At 37.7% G+C, this 22,662-nt stretch overlaps 1 protein-coding gene across 5 annotated transcripts in view; it reads left to right on the forward strand.

The window, feature by feature from the left end:
- B3GNTL1 (UDP-GlcNAc:betaGal beta-1,3-N-acetylglucosaminyltransferase like 1) overlaps nt 1–22,662 on the forward strand; it is a 113,921-nt gene that overhangs the window by 38,362 nt on the left and 52,897 nt on the right. The window contains exon 1 of one of the 5 annotated variants that reach the window (XM_021415058.1): nt 11,794–11,910. The exons of the other annotated variants lie outside the window; for them this stretch is intronic. The gene's annotated coding sequence lies outside the window, so the exon portion shown is untranslated. Of the gene's footprint in view, nt 1–11,793; nt 11,911–22,662 lie in introns of those variants that run through there. 5 annotated transcript variants of the gene reach the window in all.

Below are 22,662 nucleotides of genomic sequence, written 5' to 3' on the forward strand. Positions count from 1 at the left end.
CTGGCATTTATTTTTAGCTCACTTGCATTTTTTATCTTTTGATCAAAAGACACTCAACGCTTTCTTGGGCTTTTTTTTTTTTTTTGTCACATTTTCCTCTGCCTTCACCTGCATTACCTAAAAATGTGTTAACAGCAAAGTCCCGATGCTTTTCTGAGTGATACAACTAGAGTTATAAAGCAGTTAAATACAGCAGACTGTATTGGTTTGCAAGGGATCAAGGATATACCATACAAGAAAAAAAAAAATTGGCTGCTTCCTTTTGTGGTTGATCCCTTTTCCTCTCCAGAGGAGAATGAAACAAAGTTGCACAAGCTAGTCTGTGTTTATATTGGTGTTTGGAAACGCGTGTCAAAGGCGTTCATGGAGTTCTAGAAAGTTTAATGAGAAGTGGCTTACCCACATCTGTGAACTAAAAGCATCATTAGAACTTCCTAGCGAGGCTTTGTGCAAAGGCATCGCAGCTTCAAATGTCTCTGAACTTTGAGAAGCAGATTTGCAGTAGTTCAAGACTGTATACAGACCTTGTGTTGCATGTTAGTAATTTTGCGTGAGTTTAAAGGCATGCTGTAAAGGAGAGAGTGTTAAATAATTTAGATTTTTCTCATTATATTTTGTTTGATGATTTGCATGCATGATTGTGGTTTAGAACATATGGCAATATTTAAATGCATTAGGGATATTATAAAAGCAACTTGGAGTACAGTCTTACAGCATGATGGATGCATGTATGGCAGAACATACATGACATGATTTTGATGGACATTCAGATTAAGCCTCTGATTTGAGCAATCTTTGTTCCTGGTGATGATCTTTCCTTGTGTTTTAAATAATGAGTTATACCACTATGAAATGTAATGTTTCCATCTTAAATGTTTTGCTTGGACACTTGTAAGAGATGGACAAGTAATGAAAACGTAAAGCTGTGAAGGGTTAAATTTTTAGAAATGCATCATTTATTTTCCAAACCGTCACTGATGTCCGTGCCTCCTCCACACTTCTGAAATAACTTTGAAAAGCAGTGCAACAAGTTAAAATAATGTTGAGACTTGTTTTATCAATGTAGGTTGACACACAGGGATGTGGATGGAACCAGTAGCCAACGGTTTCTGAATGCTCAGTTTATTCTTGTTTGATTTTCCATCTTTATCCTGTTGGTACTGTTGTTCACAAACAAAACAGCACTTAGGCTTCACTTGGTGCTTCTGTCTCATTGCCTTTTACAGATTAAGGCGTCTACTTCTGTCTAACAAATGAAGGATGAAAAACAGGTTTTGTATTAAAATTGGAGTTGAAATATTGATATGAATAACGTATTAAAATTTCCAAACAGAAAGTCCACTCCAAATACAAATGTTTTCCAGCTAATTTGATGCTGTTTATTTTTCAGTTAGTCTTCCATCTGCGAGCGCACAGAGCAGATACTCCCCTAACTTCCTGCTATTTTGTTTCTTTGAGCTTGAAAATCAAAGTGCTGATTCCACAAAAAGGGGAAACACTTTTACTGTGGCTTTCAGAGCAATAAAAACCATTGATTCTAAGCATACGTCGTTATTGTAATGCAGTTATGCAGTTCCCTCCTATACCTTATGTATGGAAAAAAAAAATTCTTATCTTGTGATCAGGCACTGAAGAATTTTTCACCTTTCAAAATATGTTTGAGAACAAGTTAAGTGTGCTTTACTTATTACCAGAAAATAACTTGCTTTCTTCATCTTAGCTTTCAGTGCTAAAATTATTGGGCTGGATTTTCAGGAGAGCTCAGTAATTTTTGAAGTAATTGTAGCAGGGGGGGCGAGTGTGAAAGCGTCATTTCCCATCGTTTTGGAGTTCAGAAGGCCAGTTTGACCTTTCATGATTTTGTTTCTTAATACTTTTTATATTGACCTCACTCTGCTTTTTAACTTTTGTCTCTCTGGTAGTCCTTCCTTTTTTTTTTTTTTTTTTGGGGGGGGGGGGAGGGGGAGTACGGCTAGTTTAGGAAGCTGAATTTAAAAANGTGTGAAAGCGTCATTTCCCATCGTTTTGGAGTTCAGAAGGCCAGTTTGACCTTTCATGATTTTGTTTCTTAATACTTTTTATATTGACCTCACTCTGGTTTTTGGTTTTTTTTTTTTTTTTTTTTTTTTTTTTTTTTTTTTTTTTTTTGGGGGGGGGTGGAGGGGGAGTACGGCTAGTTTAGGAAGCTGAATTTAAAAAGAAATAAAATCCATCATATTCTCTTGTATTAACGATGCATGTTATGCTGGGATGCTTGAGACCTTTTTCTTTCTATGTCAATAAGAAAGTAGGTTTTGGTTCAGCGTGGCGGGTTTTGAATGTAAGGAACCAGATTTAATGATTTGTTCGATTTTTATTTATTTTTTTTTGTTAGCACAAGCATGACTAAAATAGACCAAAACAGGGACAAGGGATTTTTGTTCTGTTTACAAAGCCTTGGCCAAATGGGCTGTGATTAGAAGTTCTTGAGCTTGAAGTTATGCAAATAAAGAAATAATGGAGTGCTTTTCAGAGTGTTAGCTTAGATCAACCGTAACTGTGAATGTTATGTCCTTTTTCATACAGAATAGATACTTGTCTATTCATTTATTCCAATTACATGATCTTAAGGATGATTAGCATATCTCTAGTTCCTCTAGAAGTGGGCCAGTTGTGTATGCAGCTCACATTTTGAGAAGTAGAGTGATCACATGTAGAGGAGGTGGAGCAGGCATGTGCTTTGTGGTTAGCAGAAGGATAGTCGAGCCCTGGCCCAAACGGAAATGTGAGCGGTTGCAGGGCATGGGGTGTATAACAAGGAAGGAAATGGGCTTGCATCTGCCTTCTAGTGTAACTGCTGGGACTTTGCCACCTCTCTGGATGTGCTGGTTTCTGTGATGTGGGTGGGTTTCACATTTTGTATCACTTGCAGTGACTGCTCCCCCAGCGCAGAAAAAGGCAGCAGAGGAGAAATGTACACCTGGCAGCTTTACACCTTGCGTTTTAAAAGCAGAGTACCTTAATGAAATCAGAAGTTCTGATGCTGCTGCTGGACAAGCGATGTTCTATTAGCAGTTAGTGCAAATTATAGTGTTTTTCAGAGTTACTAATCCAGAAAAAGCAAGATTTTACCAGGCTATTTTTTTAATCTGACTAATTTGAAGTACTTTCCATGTGTTTATGCTCTTGAACTTATTGTTGAATTTATTAGAGCACATATTAGGTATATCTGTCAACAGAAACTGTAAATGTTCAGGAAGTTTGTGCAATAAAAGGAATTATTATTTCCAGGAGTACAATTTCTTAGCAGACCAGGGGGACTATATTTATTTTGGTTAATTCTTTGCATAAATGTACACTAATTGCAGAGTGAAATAAATACAGTGGTGAACATACACATTTCAGGGTTATGATTATTTTATACATGGTTGAAATCAAATGAAGACAAACCTCTGTTGTAAATAATGATTTAAATTTTATTTATTTTGGAGAGCTTTTTCTGCAACTAAAGACAAAACAAGCGTGCTATCTATAATTTAGCTTTTTAAACTTACAAGCTTGTAGAGTTTTTAGTGGTGTGTATCTGCCTAAATAGGATTCGATACCAGAATATGGTACTAAAAGCCATCACGTGAGTTCACTTGTATGAAAGTAATTTATATCAACATAGCTCGTAGTTACACCTTAATTACCTACAACCCATGTGACTTATTTACCTATATACGAATATAACTAAATCTCTAGGAGGGAGCTGCACTGCTGTGATTGTACTAAAAGAATTGTAAGCAGTTTCTGTAACGTAGCATTTGTTATGTGAATATATTTGTGACTCCTGTAGACTGTTGGATTGATGCTATGGTGCAAGAGCTTTAAATTGTTCTTTTAATGTATTCCCAATCTAGGTTGGGTCCTAACATAAATTGTAAATTCTCTAGAGCAAAAGCCATCTCCTTGTTCTGTATTAAAAGCTGTTTAATCAGGATCTGAGTTTGTGCTGTTATCATGTAACGGGGATGCCCATTGTTTTCCTGCCTTTGATTTACTGGGTGCACAGTGGGAAATATCCTAGTTAATTTAAAAGCTGACTTTTTTACACCTTAATTGAAATTTACTTTGAACACACATGACAAACTTTGATTAGTCACAAACAGATGAATTTCTGTAATTTTGGGGGCTTTTAGACTGTTTGTCTGGGTCTCATATTGTATGTTTCCTTTTGTGTGTTCTCAAGCTTTCACTGTTCTCCATTGCAAACTTTTGGAATTGGTTGTTAGGCTGTGACAGCATTCAGCAGCTTTCACTATCCCACTTTGTTCTCAGTTTCATCTCTTCCCTCAAAGGATTTTGTCTTTCCCTGCTGCTGTACAAAAGAGCCACAAGTTCACCATATTCTTAATTGCCCATTCATTCTGCAAGGAACAAATAGCGGTTTCTAATAAATAAATCACAAATGTAACCACCCATGAGTGCAAGAAAGCTGCGGATTTAATAACCATCTTCATATTCAGGAGCAAATAGTATTCATGCATTTCTCTGTTTGTTGAGTTTCTGTAAGTTTATCAGAGTCTCGGGTAAACTGGTCATCAAGGTGGGAACTGCATTCAGACAGGATTTAATGCTGCTGAGAGAAACTGGGCCCCACCAGACTTCTCATGCAGTGGACATCTGTGCTAAGAAGTGCTGAACTGAAATGTGCTTGTACGCTCTGAACTTGTTCTTCACAGTGCTGCTGGGCTAGAAAGGTGATACCAAACCCAGACTAGCAAGAAACGATCTTCCTGTCACAGCATTGACATCCTGGTAATGCAGGGGAATTCTCAGCTTATAATAGAAACAAGGAAGGGGGAATTAATTGCAGTGGACCTGAATACAGTGCATGCTTCAGCAAGATGCTGCTTCAGCAGGACACTGCAAGGTCGGATTTAGACTTACACTTCTCATTGCTCGTGCTCTGATATTTACTGGGTACTTCAGCTGAAGTAAGTGCTGGGTTTTTTTCTGGTTTTGTCCCATATGCAGCCAGCAGCCTGGCTAAGTTGTGCACAGGAGCTGAGAAAACTTGTCACATTATTTTCCAGTCCTAGAAAACTGAGAATTATATTGGCAGGTATGAGTACTCCCCTTGTGATTTGTGTTTCTAAGCTTTTTCCACTCTTCTGCTTTTACTGATCTTGAGCACACACAGTACTCTGTGCAATCCAATGGCAGTGCATCTATGTATTCTCATTTTTCTTCATCTCTCCTCCTTTTCATCTAGGCAGGGTGTGGCCACGTCCCCTGAGCATTACCCATGTCTTTCCTAGTGGCATTTTCCCTAGAATATATAAATAAATAAAAACCTGTGATTATGAAGTGAAAATAAATTTGAAAATGTTTGATTCAAACACCTGGTGTTCTTACAGCCCTTGATGCCTTGCTTTAAAGTCAGGGGAAAATGAGTTTTCAAGTGGCGCTACTGTTAAGCTGTCCTCGGATGTATTTTTTCCTCTTTTAATTGAAACTCAAACTGTGGAGAAGTCTCCACTGGTCTACCTGAATCCTCACATCTTAGAAGTAACGTATTTGAGTTAAGGTTTGTTGTGGTTGGCATTAATTGTTTCAGTAATTAGAAGAATCTCAGCTGCTTCTCCTGGAAGTAGCTGTTACGGAGCCCATTGCAATGGACGTCGCTCCAGTTAACATCCAATATTTGAGAATGATGTATGATCTCAACTGCCAAGGTTTATCTGGCCACCTGATTATAAAAGCCAGCAGTCAGCAGTGTTAGATTTCCCTACCTACTCTGAATTCCATTTCAATGGCATCTTTCAGAAAAATGTAAATGTTAACCTGTGAACAAAACAGGCTCTCTCTTGGTCTCAGTGTCAGATTACACATATGTTTAAAAAAAAAAAAGGCAAAAAAACAAAGACCACCAACAAAAAAACCTTTGGAGTCAGTAGGAGAGAAATTTTTTTGGTGTCATAAAATTATTCATAGATCTGCAGAGCAGATGTTGACAATTACAAAGAGAACAGAGGCCAGTCTGTGGTCAGCCAGCAAGCTCCATTTCACGTGGGTAGATCAAGGCTCAAGGCAGCAACTATTTCCTGTCAGCACGCTGGGCGTCAGCGATAGCAGTTTTTGTGGGCTATCGCCCAGTTACATTATACAAAGTCACTTTTGTGAGGCCTTGGTTCTGCCGCTCTTCTGACAGAATAATGGCCCTGCAAGGCTCACGTTCAGATCTGTGAGGTCTGTCTATCGAAACAAAATTGCAAGTTAAAAACTTTCTATGGATTTTGTTTTTCTTTTCTGCATGCTTGCCTCATTCTTTTAGGAAGTGTAGAATAGCTGACTCTTTCGTTTACTGCAGTAATTGCTGATGTTATATTTTACTTTTTTTTTTTTTTAGCTTAAACCATATTTAAAGCACAATCTCCACCCAAAATTTTAATCTGTTTTTATTCAGGAACATAAACGATAGCTAGTTCCTGCAGATAAAAAGTGATGAATTGATATTCTTATGCTTTCAGAGTAGCTTTCTTTAAAATTGTTGTGGCTGCAGGTGGCCTGGGGCATGTTAATGTAAACAGGCATCTCCTGGTAATTAGAAGAATCTCAACTGTAGCTCGTTTTGTCTCAGACAGATGGGGTTTGTGGAAGTAATGATAATGCTGATGCAATGTCCAATGAGTTCCCATTTTCTTCAGGTTGGTAGACTTGTATGTGTGTATCACTGGGGACAAGTTAATAAAAATGCCTTCCCCAAATCATTTTGATCTCCAAGTTTAACAAGTATAGGTAGAGATGTGGGAAGCATCCCTTGCCCTTTTGGAGACCATGGGAAGAGAGCAATGAACAAAACTGCAGCTTAGTGGAGGAAGAAGCTACCTGGTAGACCTCATATTTATTCAGGCTCAGAGTGACAACTGGAAACGGAAGCAATTTTCTGGTGTCCTGTTGCTGTGTTTTAAATTCATTCTTCCATGGCTTTTATTATAATGTCCTTGTCATAAAATGTGAGCGCACTGATGTCAAGTTCAAGTAAGTAGGACTGTCCCATGGCTGTTTGTACAGTAGAGAATGCTTCTGAACACAAACAAAGTGTTAAAATGACAGAAGAAAAACACAGAAGTAGTTCTTGAATAGCTGAAACAATATCTGTAGTAAATGTGTTTCATTACTCAGAAACAAGAAATGATCTATTCTCTGTCCTACTGAGAGCAGCACACTTTTCCATGTTAGGCAGGAAGAGTGCCCATGATAAGCATCTGCCATATTCTGCGTGTGACTCAAATCCTAGGCTGCTTGGGCTTTTTTTCATCAGCTAGGTAACGTCAATAATTATAGAATAAAGAGGAAGGAAGAAATTACATGCTTCGGTAGCAAGCGTGCTTTAGTTTCAAGTTCCATATCGAAGATAGATGATGTTCAAAGTCTCCTTTTATAGTAGGATTCCAGGTGCAAGACATAGAAAGCAATTTAACTTATTTTTAAGGAATATGGTAATAGAGCTTGGTAAACAAAGTGACAGTATCACTGCGTGTATTTTGTAATGATGTTGGTGCATTTAAGAGTATTAAAAATTAGAAGTTACTTAGCTTTATTTGTGCCAGCCCAGAGGTTTGAAATTAAAGATATCAAAAATAAATATATTTGTACATGATGGTGATGTGTAGAACATATTAAATTAAAAAAGAGAGAATTTGGTTTTTGGGATGGGGTGTAGTTAGGTTCTTGGGGTTACGTGTTAATGCGGTTTAGTTGTGTCTGTGGGAAGGATTTGGGTTTTTTTTTCTTCAATATTGACTCAAGTTTGTAAATGCTCTGATCAGGTCAGAAGCTTGTCAAAGTTACAGGCAAATCAAAGTTCCATAGCTACTTTATTGTGCAGAAGGCAGGCTGGTGGTCGGTCTTTGTCATGCCAGGACCTTTTCTTGCTTTTTGTGGAACTTCTGATGAGCAGAGTGGAGTTTGGTCTTTTCTCAGTTTTCACCTCTTAGCAGGGAGCACTAGAAACAGAAATAATGAATTTTCCAACACTATTATTTCTAAAAACTGTGTATTTCTGCTACTGCTTCACAAGTTCTGAAGGTTGCTTTAATTTCTATTCAGTATTTGAGTAATTAACCAATTGACTTGGTTAATTTTTTACTGGTGACATGAGTGATTGTAGAAATGTTCCCTGACACCAGCAGCAACAAACCAAATTTTTCTTAGTAATATTTTTACTGTCTGATTTTATTGATTTTTAAAATTCTGTGATTCTGTGTAAGTGTATTTTCCTTGCTGGACATTCATTTAGCAAAAATGTTGATTAATGTTTTTGAGCACTCTTACAGGGCTAACACATTAAATGAAAATACAATTTTGATAGCTATGCATGTAATGTTATGAAAACTTGAAACTTCTTTCATTTTAGAAAATTTGTAAATGTCACTTTTAACCATTGTTTTTGTAACACATCTCAAACATTGCTACTTGCGCTTTGCTCTTATTCTTTCTGCTTTTGCAGTCTTGAAACTTCTGAATCGTTTCTTTTAACCAGATATGTGTAGATTTCACTGGAAATTTGTGTGTCCGCAGCTGCTAGAAAATGAGAGAGTATGTGTCTGTGGAAGATGAAGGATTGCCAAACAAGCCTACCAAGCTAAAATCTGGAAAAAATTGAAATTTCCAAGCAGACTAGAAGTTTATCAAAGAGGAAGAAAGCCAGCTAGCTTGAGTACTTTGCACAGCTGTTTCAGCTGAGATATTTTATCCATGTGATACTATGTATTAACTTGATGCCAAAAGTAATACATAAATGTTGTTTTTATTTAGAATTAGTGGCATACATAAAATTGGTGTCATATGGTCAAAAGCTTCTGCTTGTCAAAACAAAACGATCAAAAGTTTGGCTCATCTTGCAAAATACTGCAGCTAAGCAAAAACTAAGTTTTCTGAATCACCCGGTAAGCATGAGGCTTCTCTGATCGTAAATCAGAAGCACCAGTACTTTTCTGTCTTTCTAATAGCATGTGATTTTTTTTTTTTTTAGTTACTAACAATGTACGCAATAAAAATCTTACTTTGAATTGAAGCGTTCACAAATTAATTAGCGCTACTCAGTGAAAAGGAATGTTAAGCATTGATAAGCTGATTCTGCTTTTGTTTTACCATTCTGGTAGGCCTCTGATTCTTGATTTGCACTGCCAGAAATGTATAAGGAAAACTCAAAAACGTTTAGGATGCTCGTGCTCCAATGAACTGGATACAAGCACTCAGTTCATGTGTTTGGAGATATCTAATGACAAAAAGAGAATGCATTTACAAGGTAGAAGTGCACCAGATGCCAAACAGCTGTGAATCATCTGTGTTCCCTTGTGGAAGAAGTGAGAACCTTTAAGCCTGAACTGAGAAAAGGCTGTGTTTATTTGTTTGTCTTAGCACGGAACTGACTTTTGTAACCCTTTCCCTCCACTCCTAATTACATTTGTCTAGCTAGTTATCCTTAGGTTAGTAAATAATTCTTTAGGCTGCCAGCCCCTCGTTAAGCCCTTCAGATGATGTCTATTTAGAAGTCAGTAAAAACACAGTGTCAATTGTATTGTAGGCTCCTGTTTTGTACTTGTTAGTGTCACTTGACATTAGTGTCTGTATGTAGCTGACCTTCATATCTTCAAACATAAACAGCTTAAGCACTGTGCGTTGTTTTAGCAGGTGTAGCCAGGAACGGGGTGAGAAATGCTGTGCACGTGTTCTTTTCGGAGGGTCAGTAGAAAGGAAAGGATTGGGAAGCTTGCTGAGAACTGTAATTTTGAACCTTGTCTTGAGAGCTATGGGAGAAAAGAATCTGAAACGGGAGATGGGAGCTCGAGAAAAGTAATTTGTAACAAAAGTCTGAGATGAGAATGCAATACTAACAATACTGCTCTGTCAACCTTGGAAACTGAAATTACCAAATCGTTTCCAAACTCTTGGGTGTTTGTTTGCCGTGGCTTGGTGAGAATTTGATGAAATATTGCAAATGCTCTATTAACATTTAAAACTGACATGCAATAGGAAAAATTAGTTGATCAGAAAAGCCAACTTTTATTGGAGCAAAATTACAAACTCTGTGACTATTTCTGTATTATCTATTGTCTTCCTGTTCTTGCTTAACAAGTCTGATACTGAAAGTGCTGTTGTGTCCTTTGTGAATTGAAGCATGAAGATTCAATGCGTGTGTTTGGGGATGAGCTTCTTACATGCTTGGATCAAAGGGATGGATGTATGAATGGCTCACTGTCACTACAGCAGTTTGTGGATGACAGCGGCCTGGAATTCTGTATATGCTATGTTGTTATTAATTTCTTACTGACTTTGGACAGAGGATTTATTTTTTCCTTAATGTGAACCAAAGCTTTGTGAGTTGTATTATCTTTTTAGTGAATGCAAACATCAGTTGACAGATATTCATGGCCCTTCTGTTTTGCTTACTTGCTGGGCTTTCCTTTCTTTAAGTCACAAGTTAGCATTGTCTCTGTCATTGCAGAATAGGTCTGATTGATGTTGTGCGAGGACTTCTTTTTGGTTGGTGTTTTAAAGCACGCATTTCAGTGTGCAGTGTATTTTCACAAAACACTTAATGTTATTATGCTGCTCTATTTATTAAGCTGGAGGCCAATGGTTTTAGATTTTGACATTTCCTTTGCTGACAAGGCAGTTTTAGCAATATGGTTGTATTTTGTATGTTAGACATATTAGGAAATGTAGTCTTACTGCCTGCTAATTTAGTCTTAATTTAAACAGGCTGTAAAATCTTCAAGATAAATATATGAAAAGAAGTATGTTTTCTTGCATCTTTTAGATCCATCACAGGACTGACTATAAAGCAGATTTTTTTGCCTATCAAAATCAGAGAAAATGCATAATGTTATGTGGGTGTAACAGTTCTGTCAGTTATTTGAGAGAATTTCAGAGAAGACATTCTACAGTTGAAGGCGGTCATGACATGACAGCAATGCTTGTTTCCCTGTTGGTATGCTTTAAAGTAATTAGCGAAGTCCTTTTTGACTTGCTTAATGTGCTGAGATCCCAAAAGCCTACCAAAGAAATCTAGTATTGTTTAAGTAGGTGGAGAAAAACAAAGTCCTTGAGGTTGTGTTGCAAGTAGATGCATGCTGCATAAATAAGTGTCCAACATATTCAACATATAGCAGAGAATGAAATAAAAAATAAAACTCTACTTTTACCAGGGAAGCCAAGTAGTCCCATGATCTACTACTACTAAGGAATTCTACTGTACTGTTTCCTTCCACCTGCAATGAGCACACACCATGCTGTGTTTGGGAGAAAAAGGCATGTTCCGCTGCGCTCAGTTGGATGCCACATTTAGCAGAGGGTTTAGAAAGTTTTTCATTAAGAAATTTACTTAAGCCAGTGCTTTGTTTTTCTCTTGGGGCAGTGTTCTAGTTTCACTTAAGTCAATGTTCACAGTCTCTGGGATACACCGATTTTACTCCAAGCCTTCTCATCACAGACATCTTGTGCCATGAGAGGTTACAATGACTTCTGTTTAAAGTTTAAAAAAAAAAAAAAAAGGAAAAAATTTTTATTATGATTTGTAGAGAGCCAAGATGCATTCAGTTTATTGCTTGTGGTCTTTAGTTTTTAGAGATCTATACACGGTTCAGGGTATTTCTGGGTCAGTGGTTTCTCTGTTTTGGTGGTGGAGGTGTACAGACCTATGCTCCAGTGCTTTTACATTGTGTTTCCTTCTGTTTCCTTGTAAGCCTTTGAGAGAGGAGCTGAGGAATGTTTGGATAGAACTTTTATGTGGCACTGACATAGTTAGGACACTGTAATAATGGCTGTTAATAGACAACTCTCTCAAAAGGAAATGAAAATGATGTTTGTAAAACAGCACAGTGTGTGTTTTTGGGAGAACTAGGTGCAAGAGTGAGAGGTGGAGTGCAAGAAGACAGGGTAAGCACAGGAAAATGTTTCTCCTATTCTGTCACTGGGCTTTTTTTTTTGTCACAACTATTATCTTCAAGCAATAATGGCAAAATTAGAATGTTTGTAATTTTCTGCATCTTCACACAGGGGAAATACGGGTGCATTCCAGTTTGTACTGTGCATGTTGTCTATGGCTCTTCAAAGTTTGGTTTAAAATGCATAATTTCTGGTCATTTTATTTAAGCAGATTTTTTTGGTGAGATCAGTTATCACAGCGTTTTGAGAGGCCTGGCATGGTCTCATTCTTTTCCTCTATTTCTGCCTTTTGGTTTTATTTTTCTTTAAATTTTCTCATAAAAAGATTGGAGTAACATGCAATCCGTTTGTTAACTAGTTTGTTTCTAATCAGATGTTGAATTTCTGATAGCACAGAAATCCAAATCAAAATAAACTTAATTGGAGAAGAGATTTGAAAAGGAGGGTAAGTATGAATAAAATATATGTCTGTGTGTAAAAATAAATAAATAAAAAATAAAAATTCAGATGTAAATCAGATTGCAAGATGAGCAATAAAAGAGACTGTATGCCTGAAGGAAAAGTTCTGTGCTATGAAATATTGCACAGATGATTTATATTGCTCCTGAATGATTTGATATGGACATCAAATGTAAAATGATAAATGGCTTTTGGTTTATTATTTAGAGAAACAGAAGTATTGGAGAAGGTGTAAAATCTTGTGTGTAAAAGCTATATTTCATTTCTATACCTTACAGCTTCTAAAAATGACAGCATATCACTATTTGATGTTAGGAGTTGAAACGTTTCCAGAGTGATATGGTTTTATGCCTGGTACTTACTGGTGTCTGTCATATAATAGCCTTGTGAACTCTGATAGCAGAAACAGGTTGTGTTCAAGCAGTCTGTTTCCACCCCATGGAGATAGCATTAAACAGAACTAAATATGCAGTCCCGTGCCCTTTTTTACAAGACTTTTCTTTTCACTCCCCTAAATGTATGGCATCTCCACCTGAACATAATTCTCCCATTTTCAATATATTCACTCTCTTGTCAGTTTTTTCAATGTTGTTCATCCTTTATCTGGCATGTTGCATGCTGGTTCGACTCTTTAAAATGCTTCTTTTGTTGTTGCTACTCTCCTACCTCAAGAATCTTCAAGAAATTCAAGCAAGGACATTATGAATGATGGATCTATTTTTTCTGTTGCTTGTGTCTTCCTGATTGGTAGAATACTGATGCAAAAGTCTGTCTAGATTTCACAGGTATCAGTAATTAGGAGCCAATTTTTTCATAACAATGGCCAGAATTTCCAAGATGCCCATACAGAACAGCAAACTTGGCATGCCTACACACTCACCTTCAAAGCTGGTGCTTTGTGTGTGTTTCTGTTCTTTAAATCCCAGGCTCAGTGTTTTCATGAGGTCGTGGGGCAGGAAGTGAATGGACTTTCCTGTGTTCAGAGGGATCCAAGTTTCTTACTACATGTATGAGTAAAATCTAAGATATCTTTCAACTACTTTGAGTAAAGCTTACCTTTGTTTTTTACCCTGTTAGAAAATAGCCCAGAGTAGGACATTTTGGCAGGGCAGAGTGAATTCTTACATTGAAGTATTTGATGAAGTTATATGTCCTCTGGAACTATATTCTTTTATGCATAAGTGAAAGCATAACTTACCTACATAATTTGCTAAAATATAACATTTTTTTTCTTTCATTTGACTGTTGTAGTTAAGCTTAGGAGGTGGAGTCATACCCATTAGCAAAACAAGAGAAGAATAGTGTTTATAATTTAATCATTGTATAAATATTCACCATGCATCTTTATATTCTTGTTCCTTAGCTTTCTCAAATTGCATCCCTGTGTTTCAGTGTCAAAGAAATGTTAGCAAACATCAGCTGTGTTCCATTGTATGGCTGATTTAAATTTCACGTCATGGCCAAAGTAAAGAATGAATTGAAGTCGGAATCCAGTGGTAGTTCTCAGACTGGAGAACCATGTTGCCAGGAAAAGAGGAAAAAAAAAAAAAAAAGGAAAAAAAAGAAGAAATCTCGCAGTAAATTAAAAACCACACGCTATAATTCACCAGCTATTGTGTGATTCTACAGAAGCTGGCTGGACACTTGGAGCGGGAAAAGCCAACAAGAAATGTCCTTGTGGGATCTTTCCAAATGCTTCTTTCAGCTGCTGCAGTGATGATAAATAAACACAAGACAGTAAAAACAAGGATAAAATGATAGGGCCTAAAGCCCTTAATTACAAGATATATATAATTCATCTGTTCGGAAGAGAAGGGTCACTAAAAAATCCTTGTTGTTAGTAAAAGAACTGAATAATACATGTATAATCAGTTTTGGAAATAATGAGATGTAATCTCTTAGTGAGACATGTATGTGATAAATCTTCAGAAAGCAGTAAGCTACTGAACATGGGACGAGTGCAGTCTGTGCTTTCAGGGCATTTCGCAAGATAAATTTACCTCACCAATAAGGCCTTTAGTTGTTAACTGTTGAAAGGAACCTAAAATAGAGGACATGTAAGGGATTTCCAAGTTGAAAACTCCATCAGGGAGTTCACTGCTGTGCACACACATGAGATCAGCTGCCCTCTGGCTTAGGGTTTGTGTCAGTGTTTTGAATATACTCATGTTTACTCTTAATTCTGCCAGCTGCCTAAACTTAAGACAGACCTGAAGATGTGGTGGATTTTAATACCACAGCGAAGTGGTTCTCTCTTAGGATTTTTTTTTTCTTCCTATAAAGTCAGTGGTATTCTACTAGCTTTTCAGGAAAAAGAATAAAAAGAAATATATGAGCTTGGTCATCAATAGTGAATACTGGCCACCTATTGGCCGCAGTACCAATTAGGAAACAAGTAAAGACTTTATTTCTTGTATGGTCACCAAACAAATACAGAGGTGAGCTGTAGCTGCTTTGCAACTTCCGTTTAATTGAGTTCACCCAGATCTTGGAGTCAGAACAACCTGCTGTTTGATTTTCTGGCTGCAATGTTTTTCCTTGTCTGTTTTGATGACTTTACTGAAGGCCTTCTATTTTTACCTTTCAGTCTGAGCATCGTATTCTACACTCAGGTTTACATTCCTGATGCCTGTACCTTCTGGCAAACAGCCAAGTGAGAAGTCCTGCTGATGCACTTGAATTTTGCATGTGTCACAGGTTCTAGCTTCATCACATGCTCGGACAAGAAACTAAAGCCAACCTCACTGTGGGACAAACAGTGACTAGACTGGATCACCGGGTTCCAGCCTTGTCAGTTTCGAAGACATCTATTGTGCACGTACTCCAAGGAGGTCTGGTAAAGGAGTCTTTGCAGCTGACTGTGTATCCTATTTGATAGCCAGTCCAGCAACTCTGCTTTCAGGCTTTTCATGGAATAAACGCAAGCTTCTGAAAGACTCCACCTTGAGGGAAAGAGTGTGGATGAGGAACAGATCAGATCTTTCATCCTTTAAGGGCTCCTAGACTGCTCTGTGCTCCCTGGGAGTCTTCTTGGTGGTGTCCAATGGGAGAGATTCTGTCCTTTCATTGCTTTCCCCCATCTGCACAAGAGGCCGCATTCTTGCAGCTGTTTTTCATGATGCAGGGCAATCTGTCTCTGTGTGCTCAGGGGAAATGAATAGTATGATGAGATCTGCAGCCAAAGGAAAATTCAGATTAGAATTAGCTGATCTTATTTGTGGGATTATAAAACCAGGCTGATCATGTTACTTAGTTGCTAGATATCTGTAAAGCGGTGTTTTTTCCTTTTGTTAGTGTTAAAAAAAAAAATAATCAGCAGTGACATTTTGTTATTAATGAAGCATTACTAAATATGCATGTCTTACAGTAAATGCCCATTTCAGACTTAATTCAGTAAAATGTTTGCTCCTGTCTATAAACACCCTTCATAGTCATTTTGAAGCCGCGGTTCTTTGATCATTTGAGTTTACTTAAGTCCTACCCTCCCTCTCCTCTTTCTTCATGGTCCCACCCACTTCCTTGCTGGCACAAGAGTTTAACTGACCTCTTAGTGAGACCATTCAGCTCTTTACAAGGTGGAAAAAAAAAAAGTTTAATATCCTGAGCCACTTCATCAAGTTGTGGAACAGCACCTGTGCCAGCACAATGGTGGGAGAGGCAGAGGCACAGCGTTACTGGGGAGTAAAGGCTGCAGCCTAGGGCTCCTTAAGAGCTGCTGAGTTTGTCTAAGAGCACCTTGTCACCCCAAGCCCCCAGCTGCTAGCAGGGCAGATTCTTGAGCCATTTTGGGTGCCTGTCTGCTTCTCAAGGAACCAATTTAGCTTGCATGTTGGGTAGGTAGTAAGGAGAGAAAAATAAATCTCTTCTTGCTTGGATAGCAAGCAGAATTGGCTTGCCAAGGATTCAAACAGCAAGGGAAGTAGTGGGCAATGTGTGACCAGGAAGGAAGGGCAGCAACTCCTCTTTGTAATCACTCTGTGAGCAGTTAGGTCAGCACAGCTGACAGTACAGAGCCTCATGGTTCTGGGGCAGGTACAAAATGCAGCTGGGCTGATTTCATCTCATGGCTCGAGCTTCCTTTTTCTCTTGTTTGGTGCTCTCCTTTTTTTTTTTTTTTTTTAACCAGTTTAGCGAGCTGAATCACCTCAGCACAGCTCTGAGTGAGTGCCAGTGCCCATGTGAGGAAGGAGATGGAAGAGAAGGTGGGCACTGGGAAGACTGGGCCACCTCTTCTGCTTCTTGATTGTGGGGCAGTGCAGCTGAACTCATGGTGCTGCACTTTCAATCAAATGATTGTGGAAACAATCTGAATTTGATAAAATTTTATTTAAAAATCCCCCTTTTCTTGATGACTAATGGAGCTGTTTTAGCACCTCTTCATTCCCTCAATACATTGCCTTCTGTTTCAATGACACCAGTCCAGTCACACTTGCCCTTCTAACTCTAATGCGGTTTTCAGAAGAAGTTGCACTTGCCCTAGATGTACATCAACAGATAAGATGAACCATTTTTACACTTACAAATCAATTTGATTCTTGCATTTTGTATTATCTCTATGCAGTATTTTAAAGCAAAAAATGACTAAGAAAATGAAGTATCTGATTCATAAACATAGTATATGGAAAGTTCAGCTTTTCTTCCGGCATTGTGGCTGGTGTGGGATTGGAGCAGGTGAGTGAAGGGAAATCTTAACATCTGAAGTACTTTCAGATAAAGAGTAATAAGTCATTTTTAAAAAGAAAAGGTTTAAACCAATATGGAACCTGGATTTGAAAAAAAAAAAACAAAAACAAACCCTTTATCTTTCAGCTTCCTGCTTAAAAAGACAGTCTAGCAAATCTGGAAAAAAAAGTATTCAGCTGAGGAGGAGCATTGCTAGTGGTGGTGACGAACTGCGGGTTGTTGTTTACGTATTTCAGAAGAACACAAGGGAATAGGTCTTGTGTAGCCAGCCTTGTGTAAATACTAACTGATAATGTTTTTGAGAGACTTTTTAAAATGTCATAGTTTGTAGGTGATCAAAGCCTGTTCTGTTTAAAAAAAAAATCTTGGTTGAGGCTCTAACTCTTATCTCTGGATAAGAGATTTTTTTGGGCAGTGACAGCTGTTTTTCCTTTAACTTTCATAATCACATTTCTAAAATGCGTTGTAGGAAGATGTGAATATTGCCTTCGTAATGCATTAGCAAGAGAAGCAGTGCATGCAACATGCATGAAATCTTCATCATCAGGCAGCTGGCTGCTTGCATGTTAGCAACAGGAGCATGTAAGGCTTTTTTGTAACTGAGACCTTGTGTCCTTCTGTTAGCTGAAGTAGACATTTAACAAAACTTTTCATCAATGGTGTCTTGATAGCAGCCCTTTTTCAGATGTAGCTGGGGCAAATTCAGTTGGCAGTTGTAATGCTTCTGAGTTTAGAGTATTCTCAAACTATAATCTGAACCTGTATGACACTTCTCTCTTGCGAAAGTTCAAGGCAACTGTCTGGAGAAAAGTTTTCCTCTCTTTCAGACTGAGCTGATCCTCGGTTGATGTTAGCTGTAACTCAGAAGTTTTCCCTTGGGTTTTGTTTCTGGTTCTGTTCATCTTTAACTAGCAAGCTTAAAGAATACACTTCTGAAATGATAGGTAACTTCATCTCTTAATTTGTAGCAAAGGTCGGTGCTGATGCGTGGAAGTATGCATTTCCTTGCAGAACATAAATTTATTATGTTCATGTTAGCAAATTTTGCTAAATGTTATCTGTTTTCATTTCCTTGGTTCATACCCAGGGCATCCAAATGTATTCTCTTAACATTAGTTTCAGTCTGTGCTCTTTATTTGCTATCAGATCCTAACCCTCACACTTGTTTGGTATGGCAAATTTAAACTACTCTTTCTGAGGAGACCAGTAGTAACACCTGGAAATTCAAGCAATTGCTGTCATTTTTCCCTTAAGAAACTAAGTGGTAATTCAGCTTCAGTTTTGTTAGGAAGTGTAGGACATGATACGTTCAATGTGCTACCTGTTAGTTTAGCATTTTTGATAAACGTAGGAGTACATACTTCTGTCACTTTTGGGGGAACTTGTAAAGATAATATGGGGTAAGGATTTTGTAAAAATGAAGAAAAGTCTTTTATATACTTAGTCTTACCTAACAAAATGTGTTATCAGAAAATGGAAGTTAGGACCAAACTGATGAATTGAAAAAAAACCTTGTTTTCCTAGTCCATACAATTTTAATGTGCTTGTTTAGCAAGCATAATGGGTGTTATAGAAGCATACATTTAAAAGCACTTTAAAATTACCAGGGCATCTAAAGAATTTTAGACACCTGTGGGCCCTGAATAAAACTAATTGATATCTGTGAAGACTTCATGAAATCCTCACAAAAGATAGATTTTCTTTTTTGAGTGGCTGAAACCTTTATTTACAATTCAATAGTGACAAGACGTTTCTGAAGCTTTTCTCCTCCCTCCAGTTTTTCCCCTTTAACCACTGAATTACTGGACTGGTGGAAGTGTATTGATTAAATGTTGCTGTAAGCTTCAAAAGCTCTAGCAAGAGTTAGACATAGCCATTTACATTCATCCAGAGGCGTGCATCTAATTTTCCTAAAGCTCTTCAAAAATAAAAACTAAATTACATTGCTATTTGTATCCAGGATAGTACTGAGCTTGGTGTTCAGATTTAGAAAACAAGGAAAAAAAACAACTCCAAAAAGTGGCTGCAGCAGATGGAATTTTGTACCTGCAAGCTCTGGATACTTTTCAGATCTTTGCATATGCGTGTATGACACATAAACATATTTGTGTATATGCTGTGTTTAGAGCAGTAGACAAAAATGAGTGCGCTCATGTATGGCTCTCGTTCACTGCCTAAGAGCATTACATCCTTCTAATTATTTTGTACAGGTGGTAGAGTATCAAAATTACCAGATACACTTATTCTGCTAGAGGCACTTTGGATTGTTCCAGTAAATTTATTTTTGGCTTGGTTTTACTTATGCCAAAAGTTGTTGGTGATTGTAGCTGTGTAGAATGTTTCATACCCATAAGAGGAGATATCTCTTGGTTTGCTGTCTGCAAGGCGTAGCCATTAATGTGATGTTGCTTAACTGGTTTGCTAGCATGAATGCTGACGTGGATGGCTACGTTGCCTTTCACTTGGTACTAGAGGGAAGTTCAGTATGGATTTTGAAATAGTTGTTTGTCTTGTAAATACCCTTAGTCTTGTTTGGCAGTTCACTGTTCATATCCTTCAATCTAAGGAGTTCATCCTTACATAAGATTTCCAGCAAAACTTTTCTCACTGGATGTATACAGTTACTTTCATGTGATCACAGTTTGCTATGCTGCAGTCAGTAATCCTGTACTGAAAACACTGGTAACTTCCTGAAAATGCATTGCTTTGCTTTATGCATGACATTTTTAATTTGAGCTGAGTTTTTCATTTTCTTATTTGGTAAGAGAGAGGAACCAAATCTATTTTTCTTCCAGTAAACTGTGACAGAGAAATTGAACAGGATTTTTCAGGTTTCCTTTTTCTGGAGGAACTGCAGAGAAAATGAAGGTGAATTAAGGCAAGACCCATGGCTCCAAAGTCCAGGTGAGAAAGGTGAGGATTCGCTGTATGTGAATCCTCGGTCAAAGGACTTTACCTAACAGAAGAAGTAGTAAATGGTGGAAGATGGTCAAAAAAATGCCTCTCATGTGTTGGCAGTGCTGGTAGGTTCCTGCTGCATCTGGGATTGATTTATGTTCATGGCCAGGGGTCGTGTCTCGTCCTAGTGATTAAACTGGATGTAACAATGCCAGTATTTCTGCAACAAGTTTAAAAGGTTGTTGTGTGCAAACGGATCACGTTTTCAGCTGGTCATGTTTTGTACAGCTGCCTAGACAAACCCCAGATACCTGCTGCTTAGAAACATAACTGAGCCAATGAGTGCACTGTGCAGTTTTGTTGTGTCTGCTCTGTGCTATCTGCTTTTTGTTTGCTTGAACATGGCTTGAATAGAGACAAAGAGTAGACTTATGCGGGCACCCCATTATTATTATTTCAAATAGTTTATCCAAATTTTCAGGTGGGTGAACCTGATGATTTGTTGTTGACAGAAAGACTGAGTAGGGAACTTGTTCTAACAAGCAGTAATTGTGTGATTAGGAAGCTTTAATGAAGAAAAGGAATTCTAATTCATTCACAGTATTTGGTTTGTTGACAGTTAATGTCATTTTCATTGAATGAAATCTGTCAGTGACACTTGTATTTCAAGCTATTTGGAATTGCTGGTATTCTGAAGCTCTATTGTTTGCATCTAAAGCCAAAGTCAAAGTCCGTAGAAGTCAAAGAATAGTGAAAATCTGATAATACTAATCTTTGTTTCAGCAAAGGCCTGCTTTTTATGATGTGCTCTGTATTAATGATACATTATTGTATTAATGCAGATGTATTATTCCAGGGGTATTAATGTGGAATAGTGTAAGTCTGGTTGTGACAAAAACTTATTTGAGACTCTTAGGTGTGTTGTTATGATCAAATGCTGGTTCCTGCCTTAATGCTGTGCTATGTGTTTGTTGTGGACATCTAGAATTATTCATTGATTTCATAGCATCGTACAGTTATTAAGGTTAGAAAAGACCATTAAGGTCATCTAGTCCAACCATCATTTGCAGTTACGTGGAAGGGGAAATGTCTACGTGGCTTATTTTTAATTTGCTAGTGGCACTTTGGAAAATCAGAGTGTTATAACTGGGTCCTTCTTCTCAGTGACAGCAGAGACTGTGTTCAAGCCGAGGGCTCACTGTCAGAAACAAAGAAGATGGTTAAATGTAGCCATTAATGTCTCAAATTCAGGTGCTGCTTAGAGTGATTCGATTGTAGAATTATGTAAGTTATGCTAAGAAATAATTTGCATTTGGAAAAGAGCATTTTTTGAAAGTTCTTTGGGTTCCATAGATACTGAATGAAACGGACAGCACTGATATATGTATATATATTATGATACAAAGTTTTAGAATTGAGGAGGTTGTCTTTGCTATTTTCTAATTCCCACCTAGTCATTACAAGAGAGCACAAATCTTTGTTGTAAGTCATGGATGTTTCATTTAATTTCTGCTCTCTAGTGGGGTTTTCTATGATTAGCTGCAGGAAAATTTCATGGCAAAGGCAACTGGAACTTTATCAATGTATTTTTAAGAAACTAGGAGCCTTGGTCCCTCCAGTGTGACTAAGTGCATTAAAGATACTGTTTAGAAAGTGTCTTGGGTGTCATGACAATGTTCCATGCTCTTCACAGAGCTGACTAATTGTTAGCTTGATCCATTTTTTCAAGTGATCCACATAGATCAATGGCAGATTGTCCATGCCCCAAAAGTGACAGAATTAGCTTCTATATAATAATGAAGTCATGGAGATAACTATCCACAAATCAGTTTAATTTCATACTTTTCTCCTCTTTTATATTTACTCGTTTTTCTCTTTTGATCGGTAACAACTTGTTTTTTCTCTGCATGGTCTTTGCTGTTAGTGGTTCAAGTGTCCTCTATGTGTCTCTGACTCTCCAGCATTTGGAAGATCTTCAATCTGATGACAAAACAGCTTTTTTTTCTTTTTGATTGTTTAAATTTTGTCCTCCTGTTTACTTTCTTTTAAACCTTTGCCACTGCAATCTTTCGAGTGATCCAGCACTAGCAAGCAATTCTCTCTGTGTAAAAGAGAAAAAAAAAGCACTGAAGTGTCCTATTGGAACTCTGGGCTGAGGCCCTCTGTTAGGGAACTACTATTTTTTTTTTTCAGGATGGAGATTTTGATATAGTATTGATGTACAGTTGCCATTCTTTCTGCAGTTTGTCTTCAGTGAATTTCTCATGGTAGAGGTTCATACTTCTGTTATTTCCGGTTTTTGTTATGTTTTGTTTTTTGCTGTTTTTAAATAGGCATGCAGTAATTCTTGAAACAATGGGGAAAAAGCCTGTAAGGAGCTGACGTTTTAATTAGAGATGACAGTTTGGAGTTTCATCAGATAGGATCTATGTAGTTAACTCACGAAGAAGACAAATCTCATGTACTTACATACTTAATCATACCATTCCTGTGAGAAAGGGCAACACTTGGGTTTTGTTGATGGTGTTTGAGTTCTGAATATGCGTGGATTTGCCATAGTTGCATTCAACACATGCTCAAAATGCTGCTATTCATATGCCCTTCGGTTCTTCCTTGTCAGTGTGAAACATAACAGCTCGCTGTGCGCAAAAGCGTGGTAATGTTGTTCTGGAGTGGGAGGGCTGCGTGCTGCTAAGTGAGCTG

Source organism: Numida meleagris, chromosome 17 (assembly GCF_002078875.1).
Source record: "Numida meleagris isolate 19003 breed g44 Domestic line chromosome 17, NumMel1.0, whole genome shotgun sequence".
Classification (NCBI taxonomy): Eukaryota; Metazoa; Chordata; class Aves; order Galliformes; family Numididae; genus Numida; species Numida meleagris.